Raw genomic sequence first — 6441 nt, 5'->3', positions numbered from 1 at the left:
ACCAGCAGAGTACACAAACCAATAGGCCTGCTACCTCCGGAGCACTGGAAAGAAGCTGACATGCACTTCAGGTATGCATGGCTTCCCTAGGCTCTCGCACTGAAACCAGAGTTCTGGGGAACAGCTCACGGCTGCACTAATTGTAACAAGGTTCCTTCCACCATTAGCCCACTTTAATGCCAGTTTTTATGCGGGCATCTGGGGATGTGTGTGCTTACGAGCAATTTGTAATGAAAAAAGAAAGACCGACCTCTAGTAGAGCTGGGAAGAGAGGGACCCAGAACACCAGAAAAGAGGGGCCCCTTCACAGAGGCCGCCCCAGGCTCTAGGGACAGGGCAGCTGCCCTGGGATGTTTAAGATACCATTTGATCTCTCGTTAAGTCCCGCATGGCTTCAATTTCCATGTGCTCTGAAAGAGAATGGAACTAAGAGTCAACAGATCCATTGTGTCTTTCATTAAAGATGGGCCCTTAATCTAAGAAGAGAAGGAGAAAGGGGGATTCCACTCATGTGAAACCTACTATGTGCCAGGACAATGCTGGGAGCTTTCCCATCTCACACAGCCTCGCAGTTACCAACAGAATAAAGCTTTGCATTATCTAGTCTGGTAGATTGCAAAAATAAAAAATAATAATAACAAACCACAGTATTTTGCATCATGTCCCATTAAAAATTGGCCCCAGGGTCTCCATTCTCTGCATCAGGGTTGACCGTCTTTCTCTGGCCAGTGGGATACTCCCCAACACCATGCAAGTGGGGTTTTGAACACTTTGCCACTATATAAATAATACAGGGTAATTTCCTACAGAATTAATGGTCAAAGAGAAGACAGTCCAGCTAGTCCATCATCACAGCTAGGGCCATGGACATAGGAGTAGACTATCTGGGACCACCCGTTGAAGATAACCAGGCATGAAATATTGCCTACCCAATCTATGGAGCCATGGGATATACTCCATTCTTTGTCTTAGGCCTGTGTTTTGGGGACTTTATTCTGCATCAAAAGCTACTTGACACAACCCTTGTTCAAACAGCTTGAGTCACTTCTCCTTGCTCCCTCACTTAGAAGAACATCAAAGTGGGCACTTTAACTTGGATTATACTCCATGCCCTGGACTCTTTGTTTTGATCTATCAAATGTGCTAACGGTGGAGGGAATTCCTGAGAGAAAATTTCCCTGGAAAAAAAAAAAAAGGTAACTCTTCAACAGCATGGTTACCGTTCCATACTGAAGAACACAGGAACTCTCTAGTTTCCTGAAGCCATTGCTGCTTGGGTGGACTTCATGTCTCACAAAGGGCACAACACAGATCTACAAACTTTTCTCCAGGTGGACTTTTCATAATCTCCACCATTTTTCCTTTAAGAATTCCCTGTTCTTACCTTGGAAAAACATCTTCAAAGCACTGTGGCAACCCTGTTGGGTTCTCTGGTCCTCAGGCAAGGAGACGCACCTCTGGTCAGTTCCTAAGTAGATCAGTTAGTCTTTAAGTGAGTCTGGGTCACTCCTTGCTTAATAGTTAGATGGAAGGAAATCATTTTGAATATCTGCATTTGCCTCCTGAGCAAACTGTTTCCTCCTGTGGCATCAAGTCCTAAGAAGAGTGCACAAGAGTTTAGATGCACCAGGCTCAAGGACACCAATGACAAGTTGGTTATGCCCCAGCAGTAAGCTCATGGGCACAGATATCCAAGAGAACGCCTGGCATGCCAGTGATGGCATGGCCTCGGGCAGCCTGTGCACTCTCATATGCGCTCAGGACAGACATAGGCTTTTATCCTGATGCAACATGATTTTAAGCAGAATTGGGGGGAAAAAACAAAACAAAATAAAAACGACTGTACATGTCAGGACTTCTGTGCTTCTCCCACATTCCTGGCACCCAAGGGCTTCATGCTCTGAAGTCGTTTTCCTCTGGCATGCAGTCTCATCTCTTCTGTTCTCCTAGCAAATATAGGCAAATCTTCCACGAGGGCTTGCCTCCATTTGAGGGGGTTAGTGAAACAGGGTCTTAACATAGTAGTCCAGGCTGACCCCAAGCTCACAAAGAGCCTCCAATTTCCCCCTGAGTGCTGGGGTTGCAGGTGTAAGCCAGGACACCCCATTTTGTTCCATTTTAATTATTTCTTATCCTCCACTTAGACTAATCTACGCAAATGTAAAATTGGACTCTAATCCCGTCTGGAATTTAAAATATAAACTCTCTCATCTAAAGTGTGAAGGAAAACTGTGCGTTAGTATATTTCATTACTTAAAAGCTGAAGTCTGAATCTGCTTAAAAATGCAGAAGGAGAAAGAAATCTTTTGATATGATTAATGGGATACATATGGAGCCTGGGATTTATGCTTGAAAGCAATTGTGTGCAAAGAAATTAGCAGCTACTAATTGCTTTCGGGAGAAAATTGCATCTTATTACAAACTATTGGATTTTTTAAAATGAGCTTCTTCCCAGCAGTGTGAACATCTGGATTCCCAGGAGCCAGAGGCACTGCCGGATCCTCCCTCCGGTCCAAAGACAGCTTCTGGTTGTCAATAGCTTTGTGTAAGGGCAGGTGCAGATGGAAACGTGTCTGATGTTTGATTCTGTATCACAGAGCGAACACACGGAGGGCCAGGGACAGAGCAAAAGCAAAAGTAGTCCTTTCAAATCGCGAGCATGGTGTTGCAAGTCTCTAAAGCCCGGGCCTGGTGATCTCTCTTCTCACCACCTTCCATTGCACTCCATCTTTCTATCGGACCCCCACCCAGTTCACAATGAACTCCTCTATACTGGAAACACTCTCTCCCACTCCTCTCTGATCTAATCCCACAGGCTCCAGAGCCCACCCCAACACAACTTCTCTACCTGCTCCCGGCAGCCCTCAGGCATAGGCACTGGGCCCCTCCCCAGCACCAGGGTAGAGGAACTCTGGTTGGGTCTCCTGGGCCCCTGCTCACCCAAAGGAAGGAGATGCGAGGCTAGAAAAGTTCTCAAAAGCGCAGGCACCTTCACAGGCAGCACCACATTCGGGTCGGCCAGCAGGCGCTCCATGCCTCGACTGTTGAGTCTGGTTGAAGACAGTGGAGTTTCCAGAGCCTGTTCTGGGCTCTGCAGCACAGCAAGAAGCTGCAGGGCAGGAGCCTTGCAAGTCACCTCTGGTAACCCTGAAGGGTCTGTATGTATTACCGATGGTCTCTGAACTGTGCATAAGGGTCCAGCTAGCACCATAGCCTTGATTTTACCTACAATGGACTGTGAACTGCACCAAGCAGAGCTAGCTGCTCAAGTAGAGGAGAAGCTGCATGATGGAGGGGTCTTCTGTGCCACAGCACCCCACTTCTGCTCCAAGTACAAAGGGACAGACAGCACCCAGTATCTATGGTGTCAGCCACCCAGTAACTACAGCTTTTATCTGGGACTGCTCACACTAATGAGGGGACTGGTAGGCACCCCAGTCTCTTTCTTCTGCTCACGAGCAAGGCATGAGTTGTCCATACAGGTCGGTTGTGGTCCCCAAGGCAAAGGGTTCCTTCTTCTCAGTTCCTGATTCGTCTCCCACCCACTAGCACCGGCCGCCATCACTCTGACTATGGTATCACCTACTTCAGTTACGGAGCCTCACGCCTTGCTCCTCAATACTGCCTCTTAGTCAAGTGTTTTCCATGCGGCCACCAGCTCTGGACCCTGGTCTGCCCTCCGCATCTCTAAGGATATGCTCTCACCCTCTTCCTAGGACCGTCCCTTGATGCCCCCAGGAAGCACTGAACACCCAAGGCTCTGCCAGAGCACTGGGCTTCCCCCAGTTCAGCACAGACTCACCTGGACTTGTAGCAACAAGGTCTCGGGTCCCCCAGACCTGAATTTCTGTTGACAAAGTAAAATAGGGAACCCTGTAAACAAGTGGCCAACATCATCTCACCAAGTCAGGCCCAGCAGAAACCTACCTAGTATCTCCAGGCTCTGTAAGATACAGACTAAGAAAGGAAGATGAGCTGGATCAGGGACCACAGAGTCAGGGTCTGATGGAAGGAAGAAAATAGAGTCCAAAATGCAGGAATGTTCTCCAGCTCTGGGTGACAGAACTTGCTGAAGCACAGAAGCTCGCCTTACTCGCAAAGCTGAAACCAAAAGAAAAGAAATAGAAGCACCACACAGTCCTCTCTGGCCCTGCTTCTTAAGACAGAGGTGGATAATGTCTCATTCGCACCCAGTACACAGCATTCACTCAAATAATAATAAACCAGCTGCAAATAAACGGACAGACATGTGGGGGTCACTTGGAGCCAAAACAATGGCTCAAATCCCCGCCCCGTTCCCATTTGCCCTTACCTTGAGAGGGTGTTTGCTCTCCCCCAAACCTCGGTCTCTTGAGCTATACAATGGTGTCCATAATTGCCAGCCACACCAAACAAGCACTGCTGAATGACAGGACGGAAGAAGGAGCTTGTGAACTGAAGCTGATGTCAGATACTAAGTAGCAGAAAACGCAGTCTTCCCTTCAAACCGTTTACTGTCTGGTCCGTGCTACCCACTGCGGTAGCCAACAGCCACCATGACTTTTGAATGCCTGAAATATGGCTGATACAAAAATGCTACCTGTGGTAAGTATAAAATATTTTCTGGAGTACTGGGAACTGGCTCAGTGGATAAGGTACTTGTTGTGTAGGTATGAGAACCTGATCCCTAGCACCTACCTGAAAGCCGGGAACAGGGCCATACTTCTGTAACCCCAGAGCTGGGGAGGTGGAGACAATCTGATCACAGGAACTTGTGGGCCAGGATGTCTAGGCAATGAGTAAGTTCCACGTTCAATGAGAGACCTCATCTCAAAAAAATAAGGTGGCTAGGTAGTGGTGGCATACACCTTTAATCCCAGCACTCGGGAGGCAGAGGCAGGCAGATCTCCTGATTCAAGGCCAGCCTGGTCTACAGAGTGAGTTCCAGGACAGCTTACACAAAGAAACTTTGTCTCAAAAAAAAAAAAAAAAAAAAAAAAGAAAGGATGGAGATCCATAGAGGAAGACACCTGACAACGTGGACCTCTGGCCTTCACATGCTTATTCAGTCATACATGTGTGTGCGCACACACACACACATACACACACACATAATTTTACTGGGAGTGTGTGTTTTAATATAACCACAAAAGACACCTTGTTTTAAAATAGTATAACAGGTTGAAGAAAACATTATAAAACATTAGTAAAATGTCTCAGGTTTTTGTTGTTTTGTTTTGTTTTTAGCGTGGCTACTGTGACATTTTAATCGCATATTATGGCATTGTCCCCAGACAGTGTCGGTCTAGATGGACCACAAGACACAGGAAGTCAATAACCAAACAACTAACTGTCACAAAGCACAAGGTCAAGAGCAGGTCGCAGCCCTTTATGGCGGCTTGCTGGCTGAGAGTAGCGGTGATTTGTTAGCACACAAACACTGGTGAGCCTTGAACTGTGAACTATGAGCTCCTGGCTCTGCAAGCCTCTTCTCGTGAGAAGAACCAGCAAACGTTCAGAACTCCTCAAACTCTCAGGAAAACCCAACCCTATACTTCATCATTTCCCCCGCAGAAGAATGGAAGGTTCAGAGAGGGTTGAAACTCAGCCAAGATCACACAGCATGAGCACTACTCAGTGTTTTCCATTGCACCAGTACTGTTTTTAGTTTGTCAGAGCTTTTTATATAAAAGTCCCCCCAATTAACTTCAAAGGCATTTCAGGGAAATAACCACATCTACATTAGACAGATGAGGAACTAGGCCCTGAAGGACAAAAAGACGTGATTCATGGCATCTCTGGGGTAGCTGTAACCCTGACCTCTCACCTCCTGCTTTCCTCCCAGGCCAGGCTACTCTCCAGATTGGAAGGCTTGACCCCCTGGTGTGTCCTCCCACCCTTGTCGGGAAGAATTACCATGAGCATTCGCCCACCTAATTCCATAATGGAACCACACTGATCCTTTCTTCAAGGTCCAGGGGCACCGTTTCCTCCCTGCCCCAGATTTGCTTGGGAATGTTGACTTTGGAAAATGGGATGAAAACCACCTCGGCTGCAATTTTCAAATCAGAAAACGCCTCCAAATCCTCACTTAGTGGAGAGGAAGAGGCCTCTGAAGGATCAGGAGAGCCTAGGACCGCTCCTCCCTTGAGAAGCTTCGAGAGATTGGGCGACATCAACACGTAGTCTGCAAATGGATACCAGCCAGGTGTCCCAGGATGCAGGCAAATGAGCGAAGTTTTCCTTCCCTGCTGTCCCTCATCTAAGATGGGGAGAAGACGTGAGCAGCTGGCCGGGCAGGAGTGCATGGGCACCGCACCAGGGTCTCAGGGTGGAAAACAATAATCCAAGTCAGTTTCCCAGAGGAGCAGTCTGACTGGAGTCTCAGAAAATGGCAAAGGCATTGTAGGCTATTCCTGGCAAAAAAAAAAAAAAAAAAAAAAAAAACATACAACCAACCCC

The sequence above is a fragment of the Alexandromys fortis genome, unplaced genomic scaffold (assembly GCF_014885135.2).
Source record: "Alexandromys fortis isolate MF-2015 unplaced genomic scaffold, M_Fortis_MF-2015_v1.1 scaffold_42, whole genome shotgun sequence".
Lineage (NCBI taxonomy): Eukaryota > Metazoa > Chordata > Mammalia > Rodentia > Cricetidae > Alexandromys > Alexandromys fortis.
Note: the sequence above shows the minus strand (reverse complement) of the source record.